This window comes from Sarcophilus harrisii, chromosome 1 (assembly GCF_902635505.1).
Source record: "Sarcophilus harrisii chromosome 1, mSarHar1.11, whole genome shotgun sequence".
NCBI classification, from domain to species: domain Eukaryota; kingdom Metazoa; phylum Chordata; class Mammalia; order Dasyuromorphia; family Dasyuridae; genus Sarcophilus; species Sarcophilus harrisii.
The window spans coordinates 377,640,641-377,655,532 of record NC_045426.1 but is presented as its reverse complement, the minus strand read 5'-3'; positions in this window follow the sequence as shown (position 1 = coordinate 377,655,532).

Here is a 14,892-nt window from a genome sequence, read left to right as displayed (position 1 = left end):
GCAATTAGATTGTAAGAAATATTGCTCCCCAGGAAGTCCTTCCTATTCATAATGAACATCTTTCTCTCTCTGGATCCCTTCGTCCTCTGTCTCCTCCTCTAAGTTGGTGTCCCTTGCCCTGAACTCCTTGGTGGAGTGGTTTTAGACATTGTTGTAGAAGATGACTGAATGTGTCAACAATTAGGCTGACATTTCCCCCAACCTCAGTATTGGGTTGTAACAATGCTCTCTCCATCTCCAAGAAAATGACATGCTATTGTGAAGAACTGAATACTTATCTCTTGCAAGGGAAAAGAGAAAGAACTACTTTGGCATTGATGTTGAGGATTTCACAATACCCTTGAAAGAAAAATGATTGGATCACTTTCATGGACTCTATTCTCTTCTGTCTCATTCTCTGAGAAAGACTGCTTCTGCAGAGCCTCCCCAAGACATTTATCAAGAGCTGAATCCAGATTGACAGAGACATACTGTTGAGTTCTGGGTAATTTGGATATCCTCATCTCCATGACAGTGCATTCTAGTTTTAACACTGTTCTCCACTTCAGATGCCTTTAAGTCAATAGTTTAGACCCTAAATCTCACAGAAATCCAACATCACTTTAGTGATAACTTTTGTAATTTTAATGTTGCTTTGTACTTCTGCAGCTCCTTTCATCTAAGATCCCAAAGCACACTGATATCCTTTGTTTTTCATATAAGAAACTAAGCCAAAGATAGATATGGTAATTTGCTCAAAGCTACAAAAATGTAAGAATAGGCAAATTATTTCTAATTTGAAGACTGACATTTGACTTTTCAGCTCATTTTTCCACAGGACAGTGATCTTCAGTTGACAGTGTTGTTGATTATAAACAAAGAAACTGTTTTCTCAATATCCTTTTTCTTTCTCCTTTCCCAGATCCCAAAAAAGTATGCTTGAGTCCATTCTTACAGAGTCATTATTTGGAATTAAATATAAAGTTTGACTCAAGGAAAAACAGTCCAGTTTTACCATACTGTCTCTTTATATTCACTTCTGCTCAGTTTTGCAGCCTATAATGAACAAATACTGGCCAAATTGGAATAAAATAAAACATTGGTGAATCACCTATAAACAAAAGTGAGTTTACTTAACAATAATATGGAAAGACTATTCAGCAAGAATGCAGTATTGGTTTGAGTAAATGTAATTCCCCTTGTTTCTATATTTGCCACAGTAGCAAGTGTGGTCAGCCTTGACTCCTAATCAGCTTAGCTTTTATATTAATAATACCAAAAAGCTAGGAATTATTTCAGCCTTATACCAGGGAGGAATATATACATACATGCATGCATAAATATACATATGTGTGTATATATACATACATATATATATATATATATATATATATAATAGTTTTATTGACGTTGAAGGGAAAAAACATTCTATGAGTGCCTAGATAGAGTACATTTGCCTAATACCATCTCTCTTTGTCTCTCTCTTTCTCTGTCCTTCTAAATCTCTACTCTCTGTGTGTGTGTGTCTGTCTCTTTCTCTTTCTGTCTCTGTCTTTCTGTCTCTCTGTGTGTCTATCTAGCTGTCTGTCTGTCTCTCTCCACCCTGTCTCTGTGTGTGTGTCTGTTTCTCTCTTTTTCTCTGTGTCTCTTCTTAAAAGCTCTTAATGAATGTGTTTCCAAAGAAGCAGTCTTTGATCCTTTTATCTTTTCTCCCTACAATATCTTAGTTGGCAATTTCATTCTCTCCTATGTCTTCAACTACCATCTCTTTTCAAGTCAAGCAATCAGTTAAACAATAATAACTTATTAGGCACCTGTTATGTGCCACATGCTGTACTAAAGTCTGAAAAATCAAAAACAATAATTAATCAGTATCTGCACTAAAGGAACTTGCATTTTATTTGTGGAGGAAAAATAGATGTATTATTTAAGTACATATGTATATTCACAAATTATAATGCCATGTACATGGTAAACTGAATAGAGTGCTGGACTTGGAATCAAGAAAATTAAGTTCAAATCCTGTCCCAGAAGTTTACTACCTGTGTTTCTCTAAGGTACTTAACCTATATTTGCCTTAATTTCCTCATCTTTAAATTGGAATAATAGCACCTACCTCCTAGGATTATTGTGAGAATCAAAAAATAATATTCAAAAATTGCTTTGCAAAATTTAAAACTATATAAATGCTAATTATTATTATAAGCAAAATATACAATATGTTCAAAATACCATCCTTAAATGGTGTTAATTTCTGCCTAAATCCCTAATTTATCCTTCAAATCCCTAAAATCATTTAAAGCAAAATTTCTAGTTTTGTCCTGTCTTCTACACTCCATATTTTCATCTTCAACTACTATCAGCATGCCTTCACTTGAAGATTGCATCAATTTCTCAACCTTAATCTTTTAAAAATGCAAGATTTTGATATTTCCCTTGCAATTTGTTCTTCATTCTGGTGCATTGAACAGAGTTCTGGGATCTGGAATTAGGAAGATATCTTTCCAAGTTCAAATATAGGTTTAGATACTCACTAGTTTATGAGTCCAGGCAAGTTATTTAACCCCATTACCTCAGTTTCCTCAATTGCAAATTTTGCTGGAGAAGAAAATGACAAAACACTCTAGTATCTGCCAAGGAAATCCTAAATGGGGTCATGAAGAGTCAGACATGACTGAAAAATGACCAAACAATAAAAACAATAATTAAAATACTTCTATGATTTCTATCTATGGTACCACAAGTCAGTTTATAGTCTGTGTTTTGAAGACTTGGTATTATCTTTAACTATTTGCTATCATGGCAGGGTAGAAAAAGTAAAATCAGAAAATTTAATGTCATAGCATCCCAGTTTAAATACCAGTTAGCACTTTCTCTTGGTGTGAACACAGACAAACTTTCTGGTTCTTCATTTCCTCATCTGTTGGATTGAATTGTATCTCTGAGATATATTTCTGCTCTAAATCTTCCATCTTTTGACCACTCATTATGTGGTAATACAGAGGCCTCTCATATCCATCTCCTCCTCTTTATTCCCATTGTAACTATTGTAGTTAAGGCCCACATTACCACCTGATCAATTGCAATAAATGCCTAATAGTTCTTCCATTCTCCTCTTTGCCCCTTGTCCCCTCCTCCATTGTCCTTCATTATACTGGTATAATCATTTTCTTAAGTAGAGGTCACATTATATTACAACTCTGATAAAAAATTCTCAGCAACTACTTTTGCCTTTCAAGTTCAAGCCTTTTTACCTGTCATTTAAGGGCCTCTACAATCTGATACCTAATCTCATGTTCCTAAACTCTCTGGACCATGGGATATCACTAAAGTGATGTATTTTCTGGTCCTTCTAAAATATCCTACATCCTTCCATACCATATTTTTGCAATACTGTTCTATGCCTAGTCTTCCTTCCTTCTTATTCTTTGCCTTTTAATTTCCTATACATCTTTGAATAGTGAATAAAAATTCCACCTTTTCTGCTCTTCTTTATTCTTAGCAATCTTTCTCCTCAGACCTTACATGTCAGATTGCTTGTAACCTCTTTAAGACAAGTATTTATAAGGGAATAGGATAATATAGAGAATTCAAAGAGATTTTGAAATCATAAGCCAAACATACACACACATATACATACATGCATTCATACACATATGTATATATACACATATGCATATGCACATATATATATATATATACATATATTGTGTGTGTGTCTTCTCTATATGAATTTTTGAGCTCTGTAAAAATGGGGACCATATCTTATCTTTGTGCCAGGCTGTAAGTTTTAGGTCCTTTGAAAGAGATTACTTATTTCTTGGTTAATACCTAATAATGCACTGATAATAATAAGAAACTATTGGATAAAGCAAATGAGTTTTTAATGTCAAGGTACTTCTAATCTGGTGAGAAACAGTTAAGTTTTCCTTTTTTAAATTTTTGTAAAGCTTTTTATTTTCAAAACATATGCATAGATAGTTTTCAATATTCACCTTTGCAAAACCTTGTGTTCTAATTTTTTTTCTTCCTTCTTTCCCTCCACCCACTCCCCTATGGCAAGTAATACAAAATATGTTAAATATGTTCAATTCTTCTAAACATATTTCCACATTTATCATGCTGCACAAGTAAAATCAGACAAAAAATGAAAGAAAAACGAGGGGGAAAAAAGCAAGCAAACACAACAAAAAAGGTGAAAATAATATGTTGTGATCCACACTCAGTCACCACAGTCCTCTCTCTGGGTGCAGATGGCTCTCTCCATCACAAGACCATTTGAACTGGCCTGAATCCCCTTGCAGTTGAAAAGAGCCATGTCCATCAGAATTGATCTTTGTATATAATCTTCTTATTGCCATGTTCAATGTTTTCTTGGTTCTACTCACTTCTCTTAGCACCAGTTCCTGTCTCTCCAGGCCTCTCTGAAATCATCCTGCTGATTATTTCTTATAGAACTATAATATTTCATAACATTCATATACCCTAATATATTCAGTCATTCTCCAACTGATGGGCATCCACTCAGTTTCCAGTTTCTTGCCACTACAAAAAAAGCCGCTACAAACACTTTTGAACATGTGGGTCCCTTTCCCTCCTTTAAGATCTCTTTGGGATATAAGCCCAGTACAAACACTGCTGGATTAAAGGGTATGCACATTTTGATAACCCTTTAGGCATAGTTCCATATTGCTCTCCAGAATGGTTGGATCCGTTCACAACTCCACCAGCAATATATTAGTGTCTCAGTTTGCCCACATCCTCATGCAACATCTTAGCCAATCTGAACAGTGTGTACGTCACAGTTGTCTTAATTTGCATTTCCCTGATGAATAGTGATTTAGACATTTTTTTTCATATGTCTAGAAATGGCTTTAAATTTTTTTGTAAATTATCTAACAGATAAATTTTTCAAATAATAATGTGATATATCTGCAGGAGTGATACAAACTAATCTGCATGAACTATGTGAGGATGAAAAAATCATTTCTATCTCCAGAGACTAGGCAAGATTTGATAAAAGAACTAGAATCATGATCTGGGGCTTGAAAGAAAGGTGGGGCTTAGTCAGGTAGTAAAGTGAGCCAGACAGAAGCTATTTTAGCAAGCAAGATAATGTACTTACAGGCATTTTAATCAAGAAAAGGATTCATGAAAATGAAAATTGCTATGCATTCTATTTTGGCTAGTCTAAGAACAGAGTAATTTACACAAAACAAAAACAAAAAACCTGGAAAGTACATTGGAACTAAACTCTAGTTGACCTTGAATAACAAAATAAATGATACTTACTTTGTTTTATTCTTATCTAGAAAGTGGTAGGGAAGTTTGGAAAGTTTGGAAAATGGAAGTTATAAGAATAAGAATGATACTAATAAAGAATATTAACATCTTAATAACAATAATCACAACTTATATGTATTTAATATTTGCAAAATACTTTACCTGTATTAGCTTATTTTTGGCCTTACAACAACCCTGTAAGATAGATGGTCTTATCACTCTTTTTAGCTGAGGAATTTATGGTTCAATGACTTGCCCAGAGTTCTATCACCCATAAAAATCGGAAGCAGCATTTGAACTGAAGTCTTCCTGGATCTAAATCCCTGTAGGATTCTATTCATTATCCATGCCCTGTCTTGTGTGGACAAACCTTTTCATGTGGAAAAATAACATGGCTATGGTGTAAAAGATAGATTGAAGACAGGGAGAAGATGTAAAGACAATTTAAAAGATAAAAGATAAAGATGAGAGACCTAATGAGGCTCTGAACTAGCTTAGTGAAATGTGGAGTGGGAAGGAAAGTAGAGAAGTAAAAGATATTTTAGACTTAGAATTATTAGAATAAGCTGATTGGCAGCAGCTTCTTGGAGGATGCTGAGTACTTGGGTCCCTGATATTGAGCATATTGACAGGGAAAGCTTGTTAGGCTAGGCTACACCTGCTAGCATTTCTCCCCAAGGGAAGGAGGTGACTTGTAGGGTTTTTAAGGGAGAACTAAATGGCAGAACAAGACTGATAATAACTAATGGGTCTCATTCTCTCTAGTACAGTGTGGTCTTAAAGGATGCTTAGCTGGAGAGAGGAAACAGGGATGATTTCCATAACACAAGCTAACTATTGTGACCAGAGGATTTGTGAGGTGGTTTTTGTTTCCTTTGTGTGAGTGTGTCCTTGTCCCTAATCCATTTCCTAGCAGAAGTTCCTTGTCTGTATTTTTGTTTGTTTGTTTCTTTTTGTTGTTTTTTGTAGAAAGTGTCAGCCAAAGGCTTTTCCTGGTCCTATTTGTCTGGGGTTTATTGAAATAACTGGTGCAAGGGACTGGTATGCCCATATTCACATGGGAAGTCATTTATGATATGAAAGAACCTTATAGTTGATTTTGCCATTGGTATGAATCTCCCCCCAGACTGAGGCTTTCTCTCTTGTTTCTAGGGCAACAGCTCTGGCAGGAAGCCCCATGCTCCTGACACTGATTATAAATGTAATCAAATCTCCATTATATGTACTACTTGAGGGGAGAAACTGAAAGTCATTTTGCTTTAGCTCTGAATGTATTTACCTTCATATTTGTGAATAGGGGTGTGCCATATGCTTTGGGAATTTGCAACATCTCCCAACAAATATTAGAACTAACCTGTGAGGTCTGACTCAGGAGGGGCTAGGAATCTGCCCGATTTCCCCATTAGGTACCACAGCTCATCTCCTTTCCACTCTGCAGTCCATGCTGGGTATCTCTAGTAGATCTGACCTCCCTCTCCCTGAGCTTTCAGACTAAGTAAATAATATGTTTGCCAAATATAGAAGAGATAGAAATGAATTGTTTTGGATTAAGCTGTCTTATAGATCATCAGAGTCAAATATAGATCATTAGAGAAGTGTATTAGCCTAGTAAAATAAAAGTTGAATTTATATATAGCCTAAGCTGAAAAGAGAACTTAAAGCTCAATTCTTTGTAGCAACAAGGTAATTAAAGCCTGAAAGAGTTAAATGAATAGTTAATTCTGAGGGTCTGTGTGGAATAATCAGACCTGGAATTCAAGTGTCCTCATTGTTCAATTCTTTTTCGAGTATATCCAACAACAGTAAAGAAAACAGTTAATGACTTCTTCAGACCTTTTGGTACTTATGTGCAGATATAAGCTGATCATAGACAAAGAATCCATTGAGTCTTTTTGTCACTCATTCTAGCTTCTATTGGATTGTAGATTCCCGAGAGATGCTTGCTGTTGAGTTTATAAACATTTTAAAATGTTTCCACAAAACTAAATTGCAGAAGTATTAGTGACATAAGGCAATTGGAGAGTAAATTGTTCTAGAGAGGGAGATATCAGGGCAGATAACTATTTTAAGACTTATCATGCCCTTTCCTCAAGTAAACAATCAGAATTTTCATGTACAAAACTCTTTAATTAGTCCTAGATGTCTGCAGATAGTTACAATATCATTGTAATCATCATTTTCAAGTAAGTAAGAAGGCTGATCATGTCAAAAGACTAAGGTTGGTATGCTTTGAAAGTGAAGATATCACTAAAGTACCATCCCACAAAAAATATTAATAATCTCCTCTTAGAGAAAGTTAGCCTAGTTGAAGAAACAAGGTATATTGAGAGAGGTACATAGAGGAGAAAGAATGGTTTAGACAAGTCAACCTATCATTACCATTTTTTTACAGAGCCAGATTGAAATAAATCAAAACCTTGGACTTAATGGTCCTGGAAAGAGTAGAACCCCTTTAAACTAGAGGCCTTCCTTCAGGAAATCAGTGCTTGTGGAGATGTGAGATTAGGCAATTGCTTCTACTGGTCCAATAATCTTTGCTTCCTGAGCACCATTTCTACTAACAACCTAGAAAAAGTTTTTCCCACCAGAGAATTTGTCACTGTCAGATATTTTGGTCAGTAATAGATATAGTTTTGTCAGTATAAATAACATTAAAGAAAACACATTGCCATCTGTTTTGCTATTGGACCTTAAGGTTCATTAGACCACCCTATATCAATTGCTGCTGAAATGTCCTTATAACTCTATTAGGATATTTCTTTTGAGAGTAAGCACTGATTTGCTTTTCTATTTGTATTATTTGTACTTAGCACAGTACTTTGAACTTATGTACTTAATAAAATTTCCTTCCTTCCCTTTTTCTATCTTCCTCTTTCTTGCCTTCTTGCCTTCCTTTTCTTCTTCATTCCAAAGAAGGTACCATGATACCACCTCTGACATTCACCAGCTATGTGACTGTGGGGAAAAAAAAAACTAACTTCTTTGAGTCCTAGATTTTTTTTAAATCTCTTAATGAAGTAACACTTTTAATGTTTCATCAATAGCATCATTGTGAAGCACTTCGAAAACTATATAATATCAATTGTTATATTTTCTTTCAAGTAAAATTGTCTTGTCTGGTCCAGGCCCCCATTTTAAAAATAAGATATTTTTGAGAGGAGAAACACATTAAGTTCCCATAATCTCAGTGTAACTTAGTTTAATCAAATATTTTTCTCTTTTGGCAAAATAAAATCAGTTGGGTTAGTGATGAGGGCTAGGAGTGAAATGGGAATAAAAACAGCAACTCTGGGAAAGGCAGAGACAGAGGAGTAAGGGAAAAAGACAGTGTTCACCAGCTTCACAATTCTACTCTAAAATGGTGATGCTATTCACCAAATCATAGTTAACACTGGGGTCAGAATTTCAATGGAAATGCCTCATTACCAGTCAGCCCCATATGCATTATGTCCTCTTTTCATGGACTTGCCATTGAGGTTTTTTTTTTTCTTAGTTTATCCTTCTGTAAACTGGGACTAATAGGATTTGCCACCCACATTGCATGCCTTTAGCTGGAGCAAATGACTCTCTATGGAAGCCACATGAGGGATGGTTATTACAGTGTTTAGATGGCTGCTTTACAGAGTTTCCTTGATGGATCTGTCAGTTTTTCACCTTTTATAAGCAAGGTGCCTTCATGGATCCATTAGTTACTGCAGGATGTTTGGTTTATTTATGGACAGATCAAAGGCAGGTTTTAATATAAAGAAAAAAAAAGACTTGCAAAAGGGTAATTGAGAAGGCAGTTTTGGGCTCAATATAAGGTACATTACAAGGAGGAAGATTTAGTTCCATTATAAAGAGGAAGTTTCTACCAGGAAGAGCTATTCTTAAGGGGAGGGAAGGAGAAATAAAAGGGTCAGTTTTCTGTCACTAGAAGTATTCAAAATCTATATAATCACCTATAAGGGTTATTGTAATAATAATAATAATAATAATAATGCTAACATCTATATAACATATGATGGTTCATGGAATTCTTGATATAATTTCACTTTTAAGCCTCACAATTACTTTTTTTTTCACAATTACTTTATAATATGGATATTAACTCTATTTTGAAGATAAGAAAATGGAGGCTCTAAGAAATTAAGTGATTGTCCTATGGTTAAATAAAAAGTAAGATTGAGAGGAAAGGTTAAGACCCAGATCTGTCCTGACACCAGGTTCCATTTTTTATTTATTATGTTATGTTATCTTTCTATGATATTTTCAGGCAGCCAATAAATATTTATTAAATAGCTACAGCATATCAGACACTGAGTTAAACCCTGGGGATACAAAGAAAGCCAAAAAAGTGAATCTTTGCTTTCAAAGAACTCATAATCTAATAGGAGAGGCAACAAACACAAATATATATATATATATATATATATACAGTCTGTGTGTGTGTTTGTGTGTGTGTGTCTCAGTCTATTTCTCTCTTTGTCTCTGTATGGCAGGCTCTCTCTGTCTCTGATTGTAGATAGACAGACAGATAGATAGGTAGGTAGGTAGGTAGGTAGGTAGATAGATAAGTAGGTAGGTAGGAGATACGTAGGTAGATAGATAGATAAGTAGATAGACAGATATGTATGTTGGGAAATAGTTAACAAAAAGAAGACAATAGAATTGAGAGTACGGCTGACTATAGATAAGATTTTAGCTGGGATTTGAAGGAAACCAGGAAAGAGAGATGGGGAAGGAGAGTGTTCTAGTCATGAGAGATAGGCAGAGAAAATACCCAGATGCAAGAGCCTGATTGTTTTACTTCTGAAAGAACAGGGGTCCACAGATCACTGTAGCACACAATGGGGAGAAGGGGATGTATAAGAAGGGAGAGAAGCTAGGTTATTAAGAACTTTCAAGGCTAAAGATTTTGCATTTGATTCTGGGACCACTGGAGTTTATTGAGTATAAAGATAAGACTGAAATTTAGATTATAGAGATATTGGAAAAACATTTCTGCAGCCATATGGAAAATGAACTGGGGTGGCAAGAAACTTTTAGAAAGACAAACCAATGAACAGGGTATTAAAATAGTCCATGTTTTCACTGAGGGAATATGATTTCCTTTTTTAGGAAAGATATTGGACTAAATTGCTCTTAAGCCAAGAGAAAGTCAAATAAGGGAACACACACACATACACACACACACACACACACACACACATATACATATATATATATATATATATATATATATATATATATATATATATATATATATATATATATCACAGCTATAAGAGGCACTATAGAACCAGAGTTTGAATATCAAACTTGCCAAATTCATCTGAAGATATCATCAGGTATCCTGACTTTTGTCTTACCTCTGAATTTCAATAAACCTGGGACAGTGAGGCTTATGACTTTGTGTAACTTTGTCCCACTTAATTCCAATAAATAAGAGACAGAAATAAAAATTAGATGTAAAATGAATAATTTCAATCATATATTTTTTAAAGAAAAAAGGTTTTGTATAACTAAAGCAATTTGTAGCAAAAATCAGAAGGAAAGAAGCAAATTGGGAAAATATTTTATAGACATATTATCAAATAAAGGTATCATATCAAAAATATATAGAGAACTTTGTGAAATCTGTAAGAATGAGTCATCCACATAAAGAGTGATATAATAAGCAAATTAGAAGAACAAAGTATAGTTTACCTCTTAAATCTGTGGAGAAGGAAAGAATTTGTGGTCAAAGAAGAACTGGAATTAATTATTGAACACAAAATAGATCATTTTGATTCTAATAAGTTAAAAAAATTGTACAAACAAAAATAATGCAGATAAGATTAGAAGGGAAGCTATAAACTGAAAAAACATTCTTACATTCGAAAGTTCTGATAAAAGCCTCATTTCTAAAACATAAAGAATTGACTCAAATTTATAGGAATTCAAGCCATTCTCCAATTGATAAATGGTTGAAGGATATGAATATAATTTTCAGTTGAAGAAATTAAAACTATTTCTAGTCATATAAAGGTACTCTAAATCACTACTGATAGGAGAAATGCAAATTAGGACAACTTTGAGATACCACTATATACTTCTTAGATTGGCTAAGTTGATAAGAAAAGATAATGATGAATGTTGGAGAGGATGTGGGAAAATTGCTACACTAATACATTGTTGATAGAGTTGTGAAATGACCCAACCATTCTGGAGAGCAATTTGGAATTATGTCCAAAGGGCTATCAAAATGGGCATATTCTTTGATCCAGCAGTATTTCTACTGGGCTTATATCCCAAAGAGATCTTAAAGGAAGGAAAGGGACACACATGTGCAAAAATGATTGTGACAGTCCTTTTTATTGGCAAGAAACTGGAAACTGAGTGGATGCCCATCAGTTGGAGAATGGCTGAATAGGTCATGATATATGAATGCTATGGAATATTATTGTTCTGTAAAAAACAATCAGCAGGATGATTTCAGAGAGGCCTGGAGAGACTTATATGAACTGATGCTAAATGAAATGAGCAGAACCAGGAAAGCATTGTACAAGGCAACAAGATTATTTGATTATCAATTCTGATGGATGTGGCTCTTTTCAACAGTGAGATGATTTAGGAGAGTTCCGATGATCTTGTGATGAAGACAGCAATGTGCAGCCAGAGAGAGGATTATGGGAACTGAATATGGATCACAACATAGCATATTCACTCTTTTTGTTGTTAGTTTGCATTTTGTTTTCTTTCTTATTTCCCTCTTTTTGATTTGATTTGATTTGATTTGATTTCTCTTGTGCAGAAAGATGATTATATAAATATACATGCATGTATTGGATTTAACATATATTTTACCATGTTTAACATATATTGGCTTACTTGCCATTTAGGGGAGGGGGCAGGTAGGTGGGGGGAATTGGAACACAGAGTTTTGCAAAGGTTGGTGTTGAAAAATTATCCATGCATATGTTTTGAAAATAAAAAGATTTAATAAAAAAGAATATTAATAATCCTTCAATTGATAAATGGTTAAATTTTAGGGAGACGATTTACCACTAAAGAAATCAAAATAGTAGATATATTTTTAAAGTATTCTAAATCATTATCGATTAGAGAAATACAGGTTAAAATAAACTTGATATACCATTTTATACTTGCCAGTTTGGTTAAAATAATTGAAGGGAAAAGTGACAAATGTTGGAAGGGATGTGGAAAAATTGAGACATTCATTTTTGGTGGAGTTGTGAACTGATCCAACCATTTTGGATACCAATCTGGAATTATACCCAAAGAATTATTACACTACCTATGCTCTTTGACCCAGCAATATTATTATTCTGTGTTTCCAAAGATGATTAGGGAAAAAAGAAAACAATCTATTGCTTCTAAAATGTTTATAGAAACTCTCTTGTGGTGGCAAAGAACTAGAATTTGCACCCAAACCTATCAATTGTGGAATGGGTTGAAAAAGTTGTGTTATATTGTGATAAAATACTACAGTGTTATAAGAAATGATAAGTTCCATGATCTGAGAAAAACCTGGAATCTTTGGAAAACATGTAATGCTTGAAATGATGAAGAGTAAAATGAGCAGAACCAAGAAAACATTGTATAGAATAATGTGTTTACAGTTTAATATATCTTTCACATAAGATACACACACACATAAGATCACACACATATATGTGATATATTTATATAAGATATATATTCCTGTATATATTACATAGAACAATATTGTTTAAAAAATATATTTGAATAAATAAGTTGTTTATTCATTATAACAGCCCATTATACTATAAAGTGAAAATGAAGAAAGATGCTATCTGCATCCAGAAAAAGAAATGATAAATAGAAGTATGTATAGAATAATTTTACATACATACACATAAGCATACATACATACTTATTTGTATGTATCATTAGATTTAAAGGAAATACAGCACATATATACAAATTGTCCAAGATGTTATACTAGGAAATTAATAATTTAAATAGGTTAATTTCTGAGAAAGAAAGTATTGCCATTTGAAACACATCTGATTTAAATAGTTTCACAGTAGAATGCTTTCAAACTGAAAAGCATATAATCTCTCTATTACAAAGATTATTCATAATTAGAGAAATAGTAAATATTATCCAATAGCTTTAATTGAATTTACTTATATACATATATTTATATACAAAGAAAAAGAAAGAAAGAAAGAGAAAAATATAGAGAGACTTTTTAAATCAGGAAAAGATAATATTAAAAAGAAAGTGACAAATGTTAGTGAGTGTAAATGCAAAAATTACTAATCGAATTTATAAAATATAACATACATTAACATGACAAAACAATATTTATATCAGGCCATATAGGCCCAATTCAAAATTAGAATTGTCAAGGAATAATGTTTGAATTATTTTGTTTGGGTGGGATTTTTTTGGGGGGGAAAGGCTAATGTAAATATATTTCTTTTAAAAAGTTGATAAAATTTAATACCCATGATACATAATAGACTAATATAGACTAGGGATTTTTGAAAGTACTTACCTCAAGATGGATTTTACAGTGTTACAAAAATGTCTTACAAATGTCTTACAAAAATGAATGTTGAACACTAACTTTACATGTATTTGGGAAATGAAATACTATTGAATTTTTATAGTCTAAAAAATTCATGTCCTAGATCATTTCTGTTAAACTAATAACCCAGGCACAAAACCTCAGGGCTCTCTGCATTTCTCCTCTTTCTCCATCTCTACGCCATGTCTATTCATTTGACAAATCTTCTACTTGAGCAACATCTCTCAATTTGTCCAGTCTTTTCTTTTCCTTCTCCTAGTTCATTCAGATCCATATTCCCCTTTTTTTTCTTCCTGTTAATTGGTACACCACTTTGTGTTGCAGACTTCCTATCTAGCCTACACATTGCTGCCACAATAAACTTAATTCATCATGAGAAACAGTATGGCTTAGTGGATAGACAACAATAGTCTGGAGTTAGGAAAACCTGCATTCAACTTATAGCATAAAAGGGCACTGTAGACCTGATTCACATAACTCTCTCATCACCCTCAAATTATGACTAATGCCCATGTGATCTTGGACAACTCACTTAACCTCCAGGTACCTCTGTTTTCTCGGTTGTAAGATGGAGTTGACCTCCATCTTACTTAGAGGCCTAGGTGACCTCTAAGTTCTTCTATGATCCTAAGATCTAGTGATTCTATAAACTTGTCCTGAAACTTCCCTAAGAGCCTTTTTGTTATTGTTCAATCGTTCTTCAGTTTTGTCCTACTTTTCAAGATTTTATTTAGGGTTTTCTTGGAAAAGATATTGGAGTGGTTTTCCATTTTATTTTGTAGATGAGGGAACTGAAACAAATAGGTTTAAGTAATTGGTCCAGATTCACACACCTAGTAAGTGTCTGAGGACACTTTTGAATTTAACTCTTCCTAACTCCAGGCCTGACACTTTATCCATTGTGCCACTTAGCTATACTCAAGTATTCTAGGTTACATTTAAGATAATAAATTGCAGAGAAGGTACAGCACTGTACTTATAGAGTAAATTCCTCACTCATAGTCCCCTACATGATGAATTCACAAGTCTAGTTTTAAAAAAAATCTTTCTTTTAAATAAACATGGTTTGCCAAGTAATTTTCCTTACA